A 21,170-nucleotide genomic window follows, 5' to 3' on the forward strand; every position below is an offset into this window, starting at 1 on the left:
ACAGTATGCAAATGGTTCGCTCTGATTCACTGAGCAGGTTTAGCAGTAGAATATGAAACCACGCAGAAATCACTTCTTGGTTGTAGGCAACAACTTGACTGTTTATCAGGATTCTGCTTAGTTCAGAGACACATTCATATTTTATTCTCAGTAAGTGTTGCCTGAAATATCATTTGAAAAATGCATATTTCTAATCCTTTGATTGCACTAAGCAAGCACTTTGCTCAGGAATTATGCTACATTAATTCACTTAAGTGCCTTGGGCAAAATATTATATGATGAAGACATTCATCTGGGCTTTGTATTTTTTTTTTTTTTTCAAATGCGTTCGAAGATGTGACAGAGGAAGGTGGAGTAATTAACTGAGAGGAACATTAATTGTGTTATTCGTATGACTGCTGTATGTAAATCATTTTAATGAGTATAGCGAAAAAGATTGTGATATAGGAAAGGTACGGACAATAATTCATTTCTGTATCAACAACAGTGTCATGGACATTATCATTTTTTTATTTCCACTTTGTTTATTATTATGGAGCACTTCTCTGTACTACAATTTACATTGAAACAATAAGCCACTGATTTTAACATAGGGTGTTAGGAAATGTGAAATGGAAAATCATTGTAACATCCTCAAGTGGCTTATTGTTTTTTATTAAACGGCAACATCAATATGATAGCAGACACTTATGTTCAATAAATAATTACATTTGTTAATGATCATAAACAATTCTCCTGCTAAGTAATATTGTTCATTAGCTCAGCCGCTGACTTTATGGTTGCCAAGCAACATAATGATCATAGATGAGTGTGAGTTATAGACATTAATATAGAATTCAATTGATGTGCAATCACAGGTGTTATATCGTTGTTCATACAATCATACTGTATACATTTGTTTAATAAAGCAAAATTCTGATGTGCATTTGCTCTCATGATACGTGTTTTAATTTATTATGGCATCATGAGAGTCATTTATATATTAATACATTAAAAATTATGTAAATCACTTTTTGCTACATTTCATTTTTGCAACATACTCATAAAGATTTTGCCTTATACTGAGACGCGCTATTATTTTTATATGTTTAGTGGCACTTGAACATTAGTACTGGGAAACACAAACAGAATTCCATCCTACAGCTGCTGCAAAACCTGGATCTTTTTGCCAGACATTCAGAGGCCGGAGCATTTGGCAGCTCAGTCGGTTTCTGTTACTGAAACGTTATTGAACATGATTAACTGCTTGATCTGAAAATGTACAGTTTTGGAAAGCTCTCATGCTCACAAGTCTGGCTTCATTCACATAACATAAAAGCCAATAGCTCTGTTTTTTTTACACATCAGTCAAGGACACAGGCATTTGTTTCCCTTTACACATAGTTGTTGTTATGGTAAAGATGTGCTCACGATTCAGCCGTATATACACACTGTCAAACATTGGTCCCTCAAGCCATTATGAGCCAATTATATTAGGGTTAAACTGCAGATACAGAGCAGATTTACTCTGCGTACATGTTGCATGAAAGCAGGTACTATATTGTGTTGCTTGGGTTTTTAATGCTGTGCAAAGTTCAACATAAATGTGTTTACAAAGAAATCACAATCGTATCATGCTTGTAATTGTTTACTAACTGGTTAGAATTTGCATACTCTACTGGATGAAACTAAATCTAGAAAGATATATCTGCATATAAATGGATAAATAAGGATTTGAGAGAAGACAAATTGGCCAAAATTACATGATTGTCTGTTTCCATCAGATGCTGTTTCACCCCCGAGAAGAAACACTGGTGCATGATGTATCCACTTGTGTCCAGGGCCCCATCTTATGGTTCACAGGGGGCCCTCAAGATTTGCGGTAAGCCACTGAGTTTACATTGTGAGCACATTAGTCAACTATTATTTAGATAAGGGTCAAGTTTCATTTGAGACACTATGATCCTCACGAGGCATTTTTCGTATAAGCATCCAGGGTATTTTACAACCCCACCCCCAATGTGTTTTTTGAAAACGAAACGAGAAGCGCTGTTACAAAGCTCCCTGCTGAGGAGGTGGACTCAGCCCTCAGGCTGATCATATGGCCGGCGGCCTGATTCGTGCAGCTCTTGACAGATATAAGCAGCCCAAATTTCCCCCTGTTTTGCAGTCTGCCGCTCCATGTGTTGCTTATATTTATAGCCCTGGCTGTAGTGTCCGTGCACATAATAGTTTTAGCATTGCTGCCACATTTGCAATAGCAAACACTTCAGAGTGGTAGCAAAGGATTTGGGGTTTAAATATTAGTATGTTTTGAAGGGTAGAGCTAAAATGAGGCTTTTGTTTTCAGTATGTTTTCTAAGGATAGAGAGGAAGATAAAAAGTAGGGGGTTTGACCTTTGAAAGACTTTTTTGGTAATGATTTGTGTGTCATTTGCCGATGTCATGGAGGGATTTTGTTGTGACATACTTAAGCAATTTATTTGAATTAGAAGTGGGAAAAAAAACAAAAAAAGTCTCAGTACATTGTCAGATATTAACCCTTTTAAAGGACTATTTCAAACAAATATTCTCATCAGCTCATCTTTATGTGTAACAGATGTTACGTAGAATATTCAAGATGCTCTTTTCCTTACACATCAGTAGATTTGTACTGTCAGTCTCCAAAAACCACCATGAAATATAAAACCAGTTAATATAACCTGTGCACTATTCTTTTACTGAAGTTATGCAGTAGCTATCAAACCATACAGTATTTTCTGTTGCCTCTATTTAAACTTGCTGCATTGCAATTAGTCACATGATATCATTGATGTTAGACCTGCAGATTAAATTTTAGATCTTACAATGAAGACAGATTTTATCAGAAATCTTATCAGTGAATAACCACTTTCAGCTATCGAACTGTATTTCTCCAGGAGACTAAGAATGTAACACACAAGTTACAAGTATGTTTTTGGCTGATATTTCTTTAAAAGCTGCCGCTGCTGAATGTGACGCGGATCTGACACGCATCGTGTTTTCTCTCAACTCTCATCAAATTTTCTGACCCATTTCAGTCTCTACGAATGAGCTGACAAGTTGAATCGAGTGTGTTAGATGAGGGAGACAGTGCTGGGATGCTCCAGGACATTTTTGAAAAACCTTTTCAGAGACATGTTCTTAATATAAGTCATATATAACATATTACATGCACGCACAGTTTTAATGCAGCTTTAATCGCCTTTTTGGTAACTTAACTGCATGCACGTAGTTTATTTTGCGCTTTGATATGAATTGATACACGCTGGAACGCGCGTCTGAAACGTCTCTGGATTTATGTGAACATAAAGACGTTCTGCGACTGAATAAATGCACTTCTTGTCAAGAAAAAACAGACAGAAACAGCACCTATGAGTGGGGTGGCCACCCTAGGCTCCGCCCCTGCGTTAACGGCGGTAAATAATTTTTTATATTTATATTGCAGACAACACAAGCATACTGAGTAAGAAAATGATTTTATTTTTTTTAATTAGATCAGTTTGTAAATGATCTTTCAACTATTACATTGTTTTCCAGGTAATGGATATCGAACAGCTCTCCATCTCTATCCATCTACAGCAGTGGATCTGGCACAGCGCAGGACTTATCAGCCGTCTGTAGAGTGTAGCCCTGGGTTACACATGAAACAATGGCATTCTTTCAGTTAACGCCAGAGACACTAGGACCCAGCGAGTCTCTTCCCTCCTCATCAGGCTCCCTTAGTTCCAGAGCTCAGTGAGCGGTCTCAGAACAGAGTGCAAAGAGAGAGAGAGAAAGAGGGAGGGAGAGAAAAAAGCCAAGTGAATGTTAGAGCCCACTGTGGTCACTGCTGAAATACTGAATCTGAGAGAAATGGAGGGATTAACCAGTCGGATTTAAAAATCTGGAGCTCATGCGGAGGCAGCCAATCAGGGGACGATCTGGATTAAAAGGTTTGTGTGTGATTGATCATTCTTGCTGTAATCTATCAGGGCTTTCTGTTTTGTCAGGAGTCAGCCGGCGTGCAAGAGTGTTCACGGGCATATAGACGCCGCTGGGAGCTCCTGGCTGGTGAGTCTAGTTACGTGTGGGACATGTGCTACTTACGCCGGATGAAATATTGTGACAGCAGAGACAGGAAAGAGGGCACGCTCCTGTCACTGAGGAATGGAAGTCGCTGCAGCTGTAAACAGTGCTGGAAGAGGTCTAGACCGTCCCTCGCTGAGCGTGCCTCGGGGGTCGTTCCCTCGCTGTCCTAGTAGACCGGTTGATGTTTTTCTTGGTGCCGATGAAGTAACATCTCGCCTTCAGGGGGTAGGGCACTCTGTTCTGGTCGGCATTGTTTGTATTTGATGTTCTCGAGTTCAGCACCCAGGGTTCTGCGTGGGGAACTTTGCTCCGAGACTTGTCAACAAATGCGGTGTTAAATAAAGCAGCCACCGAGTGAAGTTTGAATGTGCTCGCTGGGTGGAAAACAAGTCAGCACAGGGAAGAAGTGAGCCACATTGCTCCAAACGATTTCACCAGCCTAAACCGAGGAGACAGAGAGACTACTGGGAAACTATGCAGTGAGCGCTTGTGTGTGTGTGTGTGTGTGCGTAGCGCGTTCTTCCTATAAACACAAAAAGTGTGTTCCCATTCCTGTCTGCAAGGATAAACAGGCATATATTACTTTTTACTGTTGGTTCATTTCTAGTTTCCACTGGGAAAACGAAGCTTTCTCATTGTAATCTGATAGTTTTAAGTTGCAGTTCTCCAGTTCAGCTGTCTTTTCTGTGCACAACAGCTGAAAGTCCTGTCCTAGATGCATGTGCTGTGTCAGTTTTTTGCCTTGCAACTGTAATCCTGGATGCTCTCCGTTCATTTGCATTCATGAGCATTAAGTTCTGCTCATCCACAGTGCTGTTAAAACGAACCGCATGAGTGTGTTGGTACACAGCACATCCTGTGGATTTATTGTCATTAGAGCTGGACACTGGTAACTCTGGCCGTTGTGCTGAGCTCTGAGCTTTCTGTGGTCGTCTGTCTGCAAGTCTCTTTACCACAGTGCTATAGCAAGTTCTTTCTGGGAATCTGAGATGCTGAGCTTGTGTTTTCCACAAGAGTTTCCATTTTCGTCGTAAAAAATACTGAAATACCTTGATGGCATTGTCCTATTTGGAAAAAGCTTGTAGCGTGGAGACTGTTTTGCTGGAAAAAATTAGCTCTAGGATTTATAACCTACTTTAGTCACTAGATGTTTCTATAAATACGTAGAGTGCAGTGAAGACAGTTTCGGGCTGCTTTATGCAAACCAGCATGTCGTGCCGTGCTGTAAGTTTTCCCTGACCCTCTGTTTCCATGGCCCCCTCATGTGGCCGCTCTTCACTGCCTATAGCACGAGCTATCTCCGCCTATGAAAACACGGCGCGTGATTGGCTGATCCTGCAGATGCACAGGAAGTTCAGGGTTTCTAATAACCACCCAGAGACACAGTTACCATAGAGACAAAGATAAGCCCCCTTACTAAAAAAAAAGGAAAAAAAGCCTGCATGTCATCACAGCAGCCTGCAGAAAGCGTCTGCTCTCTCTCTCTCACTCTCTCTCTTCTGCCAGTTCTATTAGCAGCTGCTCAAACAGTACAGCCCCTGCCTTATGAAGGTTGCCTCAGGTTTTCTTCTCTCACCGCTCTTCAAATGCACTCTGCACTTAACGTGAGTTCTGCTTTGCTTTTTACAAACTTTCCTCAAATCTTTTATACGTCGTTACCGCACTTGTGCACTCACTCGTGTAAACTTCTGGTGAGCGCACCAGAACTGGAGGCTTTTAACAAATCTAAAGCATTGACCCGTGCCTAGAGGGCATGTTTGTGCTTTTGTGTGCACCCTTTCCCGTGGTTTGCACAGACCGTAACGATGTCCGTCCGTCTGGCCAGAGCTATTTGTGGGATCTGATGTAATGGCAGGCTGTGTGTAATGTTGATACCACGGGACTGCACGTTAATTGATTTCAGGAGTATTGTTGAGGCTGTTAAAATGCTGCCTCTCAGACCAAGAGCATTTGAAGGACTCGAGGCTACAGCCCACACTTTTAAGTCCGGTTCCTTGCAAACTGTTTTCAGCAAGCATCGTCTGCAAGTTTTCCTCAACAGTTGGAGGGGAGGCTGTGGGGGCTGGGGTTGAGGAGCTGTTTTGTGTGACGTGCCGAAGGGAGGCAGAGCCGCCGGTGAAAGGGCTTCCTGTTGACGGGAGTCTTGTGTTATCTGAGGAAAGGGCCTGTTGGCAGGAAATGTGTCACCCGCTTGTTTTCTTTAAAGCAAGAGGATGTGTTGTGGATCGCTTGTTTCGTCTTCGGCGGGAGGTTTGGAGAGGGGAGGGAAATCGCTTTGCTCTGAACTTTTGTGAAATTCGATACATGTCGCCTTGACAATTTCTCCTCAGTTGGTACGCGCCGCCGTTGTCATCACGGCATGCGAACAAAGCCTCTTGAAAGATCCAATATCCTCGGGCAAAACTGTATGCCCCACCGTACACCCTTTCAAATTCAAATGCCATACAAATTCCTGCCCGGAAAGTGACTGTTATAGTTCAGATTTGGTTGTCGGTGCAGTCTGAGCCGGTCTTTAGAGGAGGGTTTAACCGTGTCCGTTTACACTCGCAGCATGGCAGGCTCTCCTTCGAGACGCCATCTCTCATTGGGCACATTTGCATTTCAGGAGATTAAGCATCAGAAGTTTCCCAGTATGGTGGGTGGCTGTTGGCCCGGGGCGTGCAGAGAGCTGGCATTATCCAAGCATGCTGGGCCGCGGGACGAGACTAGGGCGCCGTCCGTCCGTCACAGTTGAGAGGTGAAGCTGGCTGCCGAGGAGGTCAAGGCGCTTTTTATTTTGAGGCAGTGGAGTGTGGGACTCCTCAGCGGTGCACCTCGTCTTCTTTGTCTGTCTGAGATCTTGTAACAACAGCCAGTGGGTTGTCAACGGACCGAGTGTTGCGCCGCCCCTCATGAACATTAAACAGCACGGCAAATCGGAGACGAGCGCTCGACGAGGCAGAGAAATATGTCAAAACATCAGCGGAGTAGACAGGCAAAAAAACACCTGATGGGAAAGAAGGGGAAATATGCATGATGGTTCAGATTCAGAGTTTCGCTCAACGCTCTACTGTCGCTCGCCTTCTAGAGCATAAAGTGAATACGGAAGAGGGTAGACTCAGATAGTCCTATTAAATGTTTTCGCTTGCGATTTGCGGCTGAATTCTCCAGGGCCGTTTCCAGGGCTTGTGATGTGTAGCTCGGCAAACCGTTGGAGTCTGTGATAAAGGTCTCCAGTCAAAACGCATCTCCTCATCGGGTGTTCTGTCGCGTGTGACTGAAAGCGTCACGTCCTCAATCAAAATGAGGCCATACATCTTCACCCCTCTATGCTATCTCCCCTCTATCGCTCTCTCCGCCTGGTGACCTTCAAGCTTTTTATTTTATCTCTATCCTAGTGATTAAGTGTCTGGAATGCATGTGATGATGGTGGCAGCCTAATGAATGATAGACCCTTGGCAGCAGTACCTCTGGGAAGCACGTTTAACGCTTGCTGAGCTCTGGCTAAAAATGAGTGAGCTACAAAGGCATGTTTTGAATCTCACACTTGTCTCGTTTTAATCTAAAATGAACTCTGTCCCCTTCTAGACCAACTTTTCTCTTGGTTTTATTTCCTTTTTGCATCGTCTCACCTTATTTTTGGTGCCTCTCTGGTAGCACAGGAGGGGAAAATAACTGTAAATTTGATGTAAACCCTTGGGTTTCCAGCAGAGAAAAATGAGAAGTGTAGCTGCTGCTGAAATGGCTGGCCACTTAGGTCCAGTGTGAGTGCACGACCGGCTCTCCAGTGCACTGGAATTATGTCCCTAGCCAACCGCTGCCGATCAAATAATAACAGACTCTAGAATGGTATTGACACTCAAGTTCACACCTGGGTCAAAAGGCCCTGTGCTGCAGGCACAATGGAGGATTGTGCCCCAAAATGCTCACTGACTGCAGCGGCTCTTTACTGTAGCTTACAGAGCATAATTGTCAGAGCTTTACAGAATGTTTATATCCTTTCAAAATATATCCTTTTTATAGATTATAATTGATGCTAGGGGTTTGTTCAAATCTCTAGAACTAAGTATTAACCTCAAGTGTGTAACTCGTTCCACAATTTTTGTGCTACAGACATGAATCAAATTGTGTGGCTTTAAGGAGAAAAGAGATATTAAGGTGGTATTATTTTTCTAAGTAATGTTCAATTTATGCCTGCTGCATGATATAAAAGCAAAAACATTGTTTTATATGCATGGTTAGTGTGATCTGGTTTCTATGTGTGTGTGTGTGTATATATATATATATATATATATATATATATATATATATATATTAGTGCTGTCAAACGATTAATCGTGATTAATAGCATCCAAAATAAAAGTTTTTGTTTTCATAATACATGTGTGCACTGTGTATATTTATTATGTGTATATAAATACACACACATGCATGTATATATTTAGGAAAATATGTTGTTTATATATTAAATTTATAATTTATATTATAAATTTATATTATACGAATATAGATATATACATGTAAATATCTTCAAAATATATACTGTATGTGTGTGTATTTATACATAATAAATATACACAGTACACACATTATGTGAACAAAAACTTTTATTTTGAATGCGATTAATTGCGATTAATCGTTTGTCGTTTGACAGCACTAATATACACACACAGATATATTCATACACACACACACACACACACACACACACATATATTTTAATACATAGCACTCCGGTCTAAAATTTGTCACACTTCAAAATCTATCACTGTTCCGCATCCCTAATCTACAAATCAACTGACATTTCAAATCTTCAATCTGAATCTCTTTAAAAGATTTGATTCTTCTAAGATTCAACATTTCAATTATTAATAATTTAAAGTGAGGAGAAATCGGGCATTTTTCCTCTGAACTGAAGCTCTGGTGGCTTTGTGTGTGTGGTGTGATGATAGTGAAGACGGACTGTGGTTCTGGGCCTAGTGGATCAGTGTTGTTAAGGGTTTGCATTGTTCAAACTGATCCTATTGTCCTCTGTTCTGATGTTCAGGCATCAAGGGCATTGAGAACTCTGTCTATACAGCCAGTGGACATGGTCTATTCCTGCTTACAGTGAGGGATGTTCGCCCAAGGACATAGGGACACTTGCTTTCTCAAACACAGATACAGGTCATGTAGTAGGAGTCAGCTTTCAGAGAAAATGTTGAGTTTAGCTGATTGAAACGGTCGGCAGCGTTTTATGTAGTTGGAGTAAGTGGTTTTCGTATCTAGCTGTAGCCTTTAGAGGTGGTTTATTAACAGTACCGCACTTCCGCCGTGGGCTTCATACAAACCTGCTGAGTTTTCTGCTCATTTCAGACAACTCCCAGCGGAGCTGATGCCCTGATTGTTTGAGAAACCTGACAAGTGCGAGCCATCTCAGAGTTCAGCTTGAACACATCCTCACAGGCCGGATCTCATTCGGAAAACTCGGGAGAATCAAGTCATTTCCATCTCCTCTCCCGATCTATCATCAGTGTCATATTTCATTGATATTGCTTTCATTTTTGTTCTGTCAGGGAGGGCACAGCCCTGCTGTCGAGCATATAAACAACTGTATTTTACGGGGCTCTTGTGCAGCGGGGTGGCTCTCAGCTTCATTTTCAGCGCACTATGGTTTGTATCATTCTCTCTATTCGTCACACGCACACACACACACACACACACATCCTGTGCCCAATCACAAGCCCTAGGCAGAATGTGTCTTCAGTGAATGACTGTCACCTCTCAGTGTCAAAACACATTCAAAACATTGTTGACATCCAGGCACTGACTCTGCATCGATTTACTACTCAAGCGAAAGTGTTTTATCACGCCGAACGTTGAGGGTTTTTTGTCAACTTGCTTTATCTATTTAGAGAGTGTAAATTCTTTGCTGGTGGCTTCCTCAAAGCTGCGCTACATTTGCTGCTTTTAATGTGCAAATCACCTCGTTCTGTGCTGCCACCACTTCCCATAGATGCCGAGCAACAGCCAGTCCGCCTCTGCTTTCATGCTTACGCACTCCGCTTCGCTCTTTTTTTTTTCCCCGCTATAACACTTTTCTCTTTAGCTTTACTTAGCAGTGTGCCCCCAGTCCACTTGACCTGTTTTCACTCAATAACTGTTCATTTAGCCTGGAAAAAGGGACCGTTTCTAAAACGGCATCCCGGCTCCTCAGGCTTTATGAACGAGCTCATCAAATGAAGAGGGGTTGTAGGAGTGTTAGTGACTTGTGGAAAGCCCTGAGCCTGGCCTGAGCCCTCATTAATGACTTTAGAGAAGCGGCCAGCGCTGATGAGCCTAACCCCTCGAATTACTCCGCTTTCGTGTGAGCCAATGCATTGTAATGCTTGTTTGAGTTTAATGAAATGCCAGATGAGGATCGGTTCTTGATTGGGAGAGGGCTTGGAGTGCTCTGGGAGCCATTCCCGGTTAACAAGTGCGAATTTCGGTTCGGTGGATTACGCAAGAGTGGTTTATTTTCTCAAACGTCTGATTTTTTTGACGTGGTAGTAACACAGGCTGGCGGGTCGGCGCGGAGCCTGACAGTTTTGTGAACGGCACGAGGATAGGGTTCTGTTGACTGACACATAGCACTGAGACATCTCCGCTGGGGCTGATGCACCAGACCACACCAGAGGAGGGACAGTGCGACGTTGGGGAAGAAACATTGCTCATTTGACAGCTCTTCTATTTTGCAGTTTTAGTTTTTTTCTCCACCTCCCACCCCCACCCACCCACCATCCTCGTCCTCCTCTTCCTCTCTTTTAGAATTTCTGTGCATCAGCACCTTCCCTAAGGTGGACGATCTAATCAGGACGGTATCATTTCTCTCTCCTGCGGCAAGCTTTGCCTCGGCAGCACCTGTCAAACGCTCTATGTCAGAGGGCAGAGTGACTTTGAAACCTTACTAATGACCCTAGACAGCTTTTCTCTCACGATCTCTTCCGCTGATCTTGAAGAAATGTGCTTCATCTTGCATACAGATGATTTGTCTGCTGGAAGTTGTGGTTTCTCTGATAATGTGGGAATTAAATGCTTCAAGGAGCATTTAAAATTAGCACTATTGTAATAGTTTTTCTTTCAGTGAGATGATACATGAGCAAAAGAAAAGAACAACTTACCATAGTTATTTATAAGAACAAGAGACCTGGGTGAACCTGAGTTCTTTTTTTATTTATGAATTTATTTAGAACTTTGATGTAAAAAAAAAATAGAATATAATAACATATTTTTGGAGAAATCGTGGGGGAAATTTTTTTAATATTTTACTTTTTCTTGCATTCAAGAGGTATGGTGGTGCACTCAATAACAACAGAAGCAAGAGCCCATTTTTTGGGCTTCTACCAAATTCATGAAAAGACAATCATTTTAAAACCAAAAATGATCTAAAATATAAATAAATAAACAAAATATATTAAAAAATGATCATTGTTTTTCAAATCGCTGGCTTCTCATTCTCATGTTTTTGGTAGCAACAATAAACATCTCTGAAGTCTTTTTAGTGTGCTTTTAGCGTGTTTGCCACCATCCCAGCTGGAGTGCCGTTTTCCCGTTCCCTGTGTTGCCATGACATTATCAACAAGAACAAACTTTGGGCTTGTGACAGTCAGCCTCCGCCAGTGTTTGCTAAAGATAAGTGAAAGAGCCACAGGTCTTCAGATGCCTCGACAACACACGCCAAAGGGAAAATAAAGAGACGGACCTCTGGCCAGCCATTGTCTGTTTGGAATGTAGATTCGTTCCCCTCTCTGGAAGCACTTTCCACACCAGAGCACTACGTGAAAGCGTTCCCTCGTGCTATGTTTTGTTTTAACTCGATTATCAAAAGAAAACCGCCCTTCCACGGCCATCGGGCTGCATTGTCCTAGCGGTTTGTCATATTTTTCCAGGCCGAAACAAATTCAATTGGAAATCTAATTCTGTTTGTGAGTGAGCTGATTAGCAGGGCAGCGTTTCACTGGGGACAGTTTATGGTGTGGTAATGGAATGACATGTATAAATTGTCATCTGACACATAGATTAAGTGAACCGGAGCACAGTAAACATTGCCGTCACGTCTCCTTTTGGTTTATACCCTTCACCTTGCTCTAGAAGGTTAAGACTCTTGGTTTGGTGATTGTGTGTAGAACAGGAGCCGAAATTAACCCACAAGAGTTGATTTCCAGGGGCATTTTTTACTGTAGCTATGTCAAAAACTTAAATTAACCAGTTACTTCAGTCAATCAGAATACTATATACTGTTACCAAAACATTTGTATCAGCATCAACAAAATCCATCTTTATACTGCAGAGGTGAAACAGAAACTGCCTCTGACATGCCACTTATGTTTATTTTCTGTTTAATGCTGCTCAAAGGTGCATGTATTTACACAGCAAATGCATAATGTACATATCCTACTGGACACAAAGTATATAATTTATAACATATAAAACATTAACCTATAACAGGTTAGGCCTGTAATAGTATGACAAAAATATTGTAATAATGTAAAGATTTTTGTGTTTGGGAAAATGGCATGCCATTAATGAGTTAGTTTATTTTTTATGCATTAGAAAATTGAGACTTCACATTGGTTATTTTAGTAGCATGAAAAAACAGTTATTCAAACTGGGAGTAAAAATGAAAAAACATCACTGAAGCAGGTCATGGCTTCAGCCTAGCGTAAGTTATGGACTCTCACAAAAACCCCTATTACAATTACTGAATCTGTCTACACTGCAAACTGAATTTCTTATTTTCATTTTTGCAGTTTCTGCGCGTGCTGAACGAAACTCCAGCATTTTCAGTGGTGATTGGCCATTGCATTCATAAGTTCAACAGAAACTTGTGTAATTTGTTTATAATACTCAACGCTGCAAAGAACAAAATGCGTAAAAAGAAATATGATGCAATGTGTAATTCCACAATCAACACATTTATGTTCACGTTTCACTTTAATTGCGACAAACCATAATTATCTTAAATTTTGTTCATTTTGGTGGCATTTTTGCCCAAAACCCCTGTTAATTCCCGACCCTGGTATTGAACCAAGCGCTTGTACCTCAAGGTTACACCAAGGCCGCGGAATGTTCTTCCTGGCGTCGCGTGTGCTGCCCCAGCACTAATTCTGCAAGGACCTGGCGTTCCTCCTTCAGAGCGATGGGATAGGGAGATATGCATTTTTTTGGTCCGTGGCTGCGCGATATTAACCTCAGCTCTAATTGCCTGTGTCAGCTGTGGGCAGGGATAGCGAGGCGTGATAACTTAATGCGCCAGCCCCAGATCCTGCTGACTCAAGCACAGCATGTGTTTTCCTGCGCCTTTCCTAGCCCAGGACAACGCTACAGAAATCTAAACAAGATGTATGCGCTGCCTGCATCCCGTGCACGCTCCTAAATAGTTTGTCACTGCCGCTTTAGAATTGGATGTGAACTGCGCTCCTGGGAAGGTGGCTGAGATGAAAACTCATCTGGATCTAAACATATGGCAGGCAGTTAAGTGTGATAGGTGTGTTGGTGGTTAATTAGCAGAGGATAGCGACGGAGACTGCGTGTTTGCGCGTGTGTTATCGTGGCCTCGGCCTCATGCCTTTTGTTTATCTGGCACGCGGTCAGGCTGCAGCTGCGTCGGCCCGAGCCGATGTGTGTGTGTGCTCACACCTGCCCACTCCTCTCCCGCTAATCAGAGCAGATTACACTCCGCAATTAGTCTCCCAACAGCTCATCACACCACGCCAAGACCAGAGCTCTCATCTCCTCAAAATCAGCCGCACTTGGCAGCAAAAGGCGACTGCCGAATGTATAAGATCTCTCAGCCTGCGGAGCCAGGAAAGAGAGATCTTAGGAAAGGTAACTCTCGCTTCCCTGTCTTCTCTTGCCAGCGACATATTCTACATCTGTTATCCATGCCTGCTGTTTATGCTCGAATATGTGTTTATGGAGGGGGGTTTATACGCCTGTGTGTCCTCCGCTCCTCGCAGGGCCCGTTAATCTGTCTAGATCAAATAAAAGTCGTCAAAGATGATAAATCCTGCTTGAGACCATCAGCTTGAGACCCCAAGCTTCGCCGTTGCTAGGCAACTGTGTCAGAGGAGCATTGTCAGATTGCGCCGCTCCACTTTTCCGCAAAAGCTTTGGCAGAAGGTACAAACACCTGACTCCCTCAGATTAGGCAGCCTTTAAGGAAGTGTGTGCCTGCCACTGATCAAACTCTGGCTCCCGCTGATGTGCGTATGAGTGAGGCAGAGAGAGATTGAGAAGAACAGGATATATATTTTGATTACCTCTATCTTGTCTCCTGCCCAGGTTTGAGAAGGATTCGTGCTCTATGTAGATTTAAGTCTCTGCTAGATTCAGGACACAGAAAAAGTAACTGAAAGTTTCTGAAATAAGTCTCTTATGCTTACGAAGGTTGCATTTATTTGACCAAAAGTACAGTAAAAATACTGACATAGTATTACAATTTCAAATAAGAGGTTTCTATTCTTCTAGATTTTAAAATGTCATTTAATTCTGATGACAAAGCTGAATTTTTAGCATCATTACTCCAGTCCTCAGTGTCACATGATCTTTCAGAAATCATTTTAATATCCTGATTCATTGCTCAAGAAACGTTTCTTATCATAAATGTTGAAAAACAGTTTTTGTTGAAACCATAATACATTTTTCAAGATGCTTTGATGAATAGAAAGTTCAAAGGACGTCATTTATTTGAAATAGAAATATTTTTACATTATAAATGTCTTTACTGACACGCTGGATCAATTTAATGCATCTTTAAATGCATTTTAATTTCTTTCTTTAAAAAAAAATATCATACTGACTTCTTTCAGACTTTACTTTTCTAACGTTTATCCATATTTTATTCCCTGTTTACACACAATGATGGAGACACTCAACATTTAGCCTAATGGCTGAGCTACACTCTAAATTATTGAGATGGGAAGAAATAAGGATTTGAATGAGTCAGATTCTCATTTATTTGAACGATTTCAATGGTGATTATTTTGTCCTTGATGTAGTTTCAGTAGTGGTGTTGTGGCACTGTCAGAATATTTTAATAAGTTGTTCCACTTTGGCAGCACGCTGGGAAAATTGAGTACTGCCTCCAGCACTGCAGACATCACAGTAGGCCTGTATTAAGGTAAATTTGTGCAGTTATTGCTGTTTTATAGGAAATTGTGCTGCCATACATTGGGCTATGTAAATTGAGTAAGTGCATGATGAACTTGTGTAGTCTCACTCTTTCTCTTGCTACATTCACCTTTTATGAAGTTTTTTTTAACAGTTCTTTTCAGAAGAATATCTGGAGTATCAGATAACCAATTTATCAGTTGCCCATTTTTCAGTCTTTTTGATACACAGATCTGTAAATGCAGAATGCAGTGCTTAATCTGAATAGTACATACAGATGGACGTCTTCTTGTTTCATTTTCTATGAGAATCTATGGACAAGGGCCTTGAGTTGAGCGTTGAATTGCCAGTATCATGGATTGTCTGTTCAATACATGGCAGCTGTTTCCTATAATTCCTGCATTCGTGAAAAGCTTGTGTTTTGCAAATGACAGCTGAGTTCATTTGTATTTTCACCTGGGTCAAATTTTAGTTTCCGCCACGGGCACAATTTCCATTTAATAATGCCACACTGCTAAAAATATGGGGGGAAAAACTGTTGACACGAGTATTTACAATTTAATGGTGTTCACCTTTGCACATGTGCTGTTTAATTGAGGAATAAATAATTTGCAACCATTTAACCTTAACTGCAAATCAAATGCAATGAATAATATTTTAATTATGCTGTGCCAGCACTGCCGGCGCATGAGTATTTGTGCGTGCACATGTTTATGCGTGTGTAATTTTGACTGCCTAAATTTAGTGTTGCAGAGAGCAGCTGTTTTACTCTCCTCATTAGGGGGCTGTATATCCTTTACAGATGAACAGTGATGCTCATGCTAAGATCAGCCGTCAGTGCACAAAAAAAAATATATCTCACAAAAATACACTATATACTTGAGATGACCTCAGTTTGACTTAATATTTTTAAAGACAACTTGAACTCCAAAATTTACTCTCTTTCTCTATATCTAAAGGTTTGGGGTCATTAAGAGTTTGGTTGTGTGTTTTTTTTAAATAAATTAATAATTTTATTCAGCAAGGGCTGGTTTAAATTGATAGAATGTGACAGTAAACACATTTACATTTACAAAAGATTTTAAGTAAAGGCTAGGGGGGAAATAAGCTTTAGTAATACATGAATATATATCAGTATATTTAATATAAGTATATTATATATTCATATATTTAATTTAGTAGATTTTACATTTTCATTTTAAAATGTATTAAAATAGAAAACAGTTACTTTAGCATTAATATTTAACAGTATTACTGTTTTTGCTGTATTTTTATTTAAAAAATGCAGTATTGATGAACATATATAGAGGCTTCTTTCAATTTGATCTAATCTCTCTCTCTCTCTCTATATATATATATATATATATATATATATATATATATATTTGACCTACTACATTGTTGTTGCTGTTGCCAATAATGACTCCTCCCCTGTAGCCTTATGGGATAGGAAAGTGGATACCAGAACACCTTTTGGCATTATTAGATTTTAAAATGACATTATTTCCCTCTTTTGCTTGTCTTTTTTACGTCTTTTCACTATATTTGTGAGGACATTGACATACATTTGCTCTTTACAAGCATTGTAAAATGTAGACAAGCACATAAACACTCAAATGACCTCTTTCTCAAGGCTGCTTTACAACGTAACAGATCTTGTTTTATATGAAAGCTGAATGAATGTGGAGTGATCATGTTTGAAAGCAGAGCAGGTCAAATGAGCAGGAGAGCTTAAGAATCTCGCTCACATGCTCTCACTGACCCCGCTATCACTGAGACGGCTTTGTTTAGCGCTGATATGGACCCTCTTCCTCTGGTTATAACTGTACCATGAGCTTAATTCAGGAGCGCCGCCTGCCACAATGATGAATGATAGCTTATCTGCGTGACCACAGTTGACCTCTGGGACATATTCAGCTGGAGGTGTGCACTTGTGTGAGAGTGCGGGTCAGGTTTTGTCAACACTGCAGGGGCCGGGGAATGACCCAATAAAGAAAATGGCTCAATAAATATACTAAATATGTCTTAAAGTAAATGCAAAGAGGTTTTTGCGAGGGTTTGGTTTAGGTTAACAGGATAGAAAGCGTCATTAGCTTAGTATAAAACTAATGGAAATTACTTAACATGATTGAAAGGTGTAGGTATTTGTATGTGCAGTATTAGGGCTGGATAAAAAAAAATCTAGATTATTATTTTTTTTTAATTATTTATTTTAATCGATTCGCATTTTTACGAAACAATATCATTTCTAAAATCCCAAGAATCAAGTAGTCTAGCCTGTTTTCAGTTAATAAATGGAACATTGTAGTGCACCTCCCATCCAATAAATTGCAATAAGCTTTGCGTTTTGTTACTATTTGTTTATACTAGTGTGTTTTCGTTTTAAAATGCATGACTTTTGCTACGGTTACGCCTGTCGTTTACAGTACCCCGGTGTAACAGAGATGTTCAAAAGCACTGTTTTAGTTTGAAAACTCAAGGTTTGCTTTTTAGTGTATACGGACAAAAATGGAAAGTTTTGAAAACGATGGCATGGCGGCCCACATTTGCACTGCATAATCCTTGGCGACCGTGTAAACAATAACATCATGCTCATTATGAATGGTCATGTGACAGTGGCAGTGAGAACGCCAGTGTAGACGAGAATCGTTTTCATTTCAAAATGCCATTTTAAAACGAAAACGCACTAGTGTAAACAGGGCTAAAGTCTCAGATTTCAAATTCTGTCCTTTTTATTACAGCATTCAGTTACACTTTATTTTGATAGTCCACTTTAGACATTCTACTAACTGTAAGTAACTTTGTAACTACATGTCTAACTCTCAGAGTAGACTGTTAGGGTAGGTTTAGGGTTAGTAGAATAAGTTGACATATACTTGCAAAGTTTCTTATAGTCAGTATGTTGTATGTTGTAGACTCATCAAAATAAAGTGTTAGAAGATATTAAGCAGACAGTCAACTAATGACTGCTAGTTGATATGTAGTTGCAAAGTTACTTGCAGTTAGTAGAATGTCTAAAGTGGACTATCAAAATAAAGTGTTACCTAGTATTCCAACAATAAATACAGTTTTGCGGTGTTTAAGCGACAGATTTGTGTAGTGCCTCAGTTCAAGAGAAGCAGCGTGAAACGCACGTGAACTGATCATCTCAGTCCCCTTAAAGGGACACTCCACTATTTTTGAAAATAGTGTAAAACTCAAATGAACATATGGGGAGTTGGAAAATGAGCCTATTTTCAAAAATAGTGGAGTGTTCCTTTTAAGTACCAGTTACAGTGTGAACGAACATGAACATGAAAAAACATGAACATGAAAAAACATCTGAAGGTATGTTGAAAGAATTATCCTATCAAAATAAAGGCAAAAATGCCAAAAATAAATCTTTATATATAAAAAAAAGGTACAACTTACCGAAAATCCGTATTCTGTCTCATGTGTTTCAACCGCAGAAAGACGTCAATATAACAGCTTGTAAACAATATCACGTAAAAAAACAAACATATTCTGTGACCATAAACTCGTTAGTCAACTAGAAAATGAACACTAGAGAACACTTATATATTCATTATAATTTTAACTGTTTTTCAATATTTAATTTAAGTTCAAATAAATTTGTTAAGTTTTTATATGTAAATCTTTATATTTAAAAAAACGAAATATAGTAGTAATATAATTGTGAAATTTAAAGTTATAACTTCAATATTATAAAAACTTATTGAGTGTAATTAAAGTGTTTGTATACAAATCATCTAATTTTAACCTTCAATATTATAATGTAGTACTCAGTAATGTAGTACCAACTGACTCTCATGTATATTTTACAGGATTAGTTGAGAGATTTTTTTTTTTTTGAGAAACTTTGCCATGTATTGTACCTGATATATATCCAAAATAATCGATACTGAATCGAATCAAAATCAGAATTGAATTGAATTGCAAACTAGTGAAGCATGATCAAATCGTGAAATTTGTGTTCAAACCCAGCCCTAGAGTGTATCATAACTATAATGTGGTTAATTGGCATTAACGTGTATGTATTGTTTCTGTTTATGTCCCTGTTTGTCACTGTGGAGGAGGATGCTGGGTGATTAGAGGTGGATCCCGAGGTACAGGAGACGGTATTATCATCGGTGCGTGAGTGAACGTTTCTGATCCAGGCTTGGTGATTAAAGATTAAGACTGCTTTACAACCTCATCTAGCAGGATTTCTGCGGAAAGTCGGGAATCTGTTTCCTGGGCCGTGTGATGTGGCTGTGTGTGAGTTGTGTTCTACACTGAACTGTGATTTACTGAGTTGATGGTCTCTCTCTTTCCCTTGAAGGACTTCAACATCACCTTGGTCCTTCTCTCAGTCCAGTGCTCGCTCCGATAACATCAGTCTCCACTAAGGGAGGCTTATCACTGAGCCAGGCCTGCCATTGTGTTTATGGCTGTGCTTTGAATCAGTAAGACCCCTCTAATATATATCTGCAGGGCTCGTAAAGGAGCCGGTGTATAGCTTTTATTGACTCCTCTGGAAGACATTGGAGACGTAGATCAAAAGGAATGTGCTCCGAAATGCTTGCGGTTGGGGACGAATATACTTTCATTTAAGAACGAGCGGTTTGCGTGCTGTCTTCCCCTTTGAGTAGTAAATGTGGAAAAAGGACACTGTGAATGTGCGGTTGCTGTTTGTTTTAGAGTCAATTGCTTTGCTCCGAAACCTAGTGAGGCAGCATATCGAGGCAAAGTTTGTTCCAAAACGTAGAGCATCCTAAATTAACTTGTTTTAGTCAAATTCTAAGGCAGCAGTGCATGTGTTATTCACAGAGGATGCAATGTCAGAATGCATTGCAAGAAGTATATAAATAGGAAGAATAATAAGAAACTAATATTTTATTCAATACTTGAAGTATCTATAAAAATAATTCTGTGTAATTACTTTTTTTTTCACCCAAATTGTATGTATTTATGCTTGAGACCATGTTTCAAACGGCACATTTCATGTGTGTTTGCAGTCTTTTTTATTTCAAATTATTATAGTAAATGTAATTTTGTGTATATATATATATACAGTGAGGAAAATAAGTATTTGAACAACCTGCTATTTTGCAAGTTCTCCCACTTAGAAATCATGGAGGGGTCTGAAATTATCATCGTAGGTGCATGTCCACTGTGAGAGACATAATCTAAAAAAAAAAATCCAGAAATCACAATGTATGATTTTTTAACTATTTATTTGTATGATACAGCTGCAAATAAGTATTTGAACACCTGTCTATCAGCTAGAATTCTGACCCTTAAAGACCTGTTAGTCTGCCTTTAAAATGTCCACCTCCACTCCATTTATTATCCTAAATTAGATGCACCTGTTTGAGGTCGTTAGCTGCATAAAGACACCTGTCCACCCCATACAATCAGTAAGAATCCAACTACTAACATGGCCAAGACCAAAGAGCTGTCCAAAGACACTAGAGACAAAATTGTACACCTCCACAAGGCTGGAAAGGGCTACGGAAATTGCCAAGAAGCTTGGTGAAAAAGGTCCACTGTTGGAGCAATCATTAGAAAATGGAAGAAGCTAAACATGACTGTCAATCTCCCTCGGACTGGGGCTCCATGCAAGATCTCACCTCGTGGGGTCTCAATGATCCTAAGAAAGGTGAGAAATCAGCCCAGAACTACGGGAGGAGCTGGTCAATGACCTGAAAAGAGCTGGGACCACCGTTTCCAAGGTTACTGTTGGTAATACACTAAGGCGTCATGGTTTGAAATCATGCATGGCACGGAAGGTTCCCCTGCTTAAACCAGCACATGTCCAGGCCGACTTAAGTTTGCCAATGACCATTTGGATGATCCAGAGAGTCATGGGAGAAAGTCATGTGGTCAGATGAGACCAAAATAGAACTTTTGGTCATAATTCCACTAAACGTGTTTGGAGGAAGAAGAATGATGAGTACCATCCAAGAACACCATCCCTACTGTGAAGCATGGGGTGGTAGCATCATCTT

The 21,170-nt window shown here is 40.2% G+C and overlaps 1 protein-coding gene across 9 annotated transcripts in view; it reads left to right on the plus strand.

The window, feature by feature from the left end:
* Nucleotides 1–21,170, plus strand: part of foxn3 (forkhead box N3) — a 103,316-nt gene that overhangs the window by 3,487 nt on the left and 78,659 nt on the right. For 2 of the 9 annotated variants that reach the window (XM_058749571.1, XM_058749572.1), the window contains exon 2: nucleotides 1,764–1,861. The gene's annotated coding sequence lies outside the window, so the exon portion shown is untranslated. Of the gene's footprint in view, nucleotides 1–1,763; nucleotides 1,862–3,674; nucleotides 5,673–8,833; nucleotides 9,700–12,497; nucleotides 13,897–19,277; nucleotides 19,311–21,170 lie in introns of those variants that run through there. The other 7 variants (XM_058749566.1, XM_058749567.1, XM_058749569.1 and 4 more) reach the window with 7 other exon arrangements.

Source organism: Onychostoma macrolepis, chromosome 17 (assembly GCF_012432095.1).
Source record: "Onychostoma macrolepis isolate SWU-2019 chromosome 17, ASM1243209v1, whole genome shotgun sequence".
Classification (NCBI taxonomy): domain Eukaryota; kingdom Metazoa; phylum Chordata; class Actinopteri; order Cypriniformes; family Cyprinidae; genus Onychostoma; species Onychostoma macrolepis.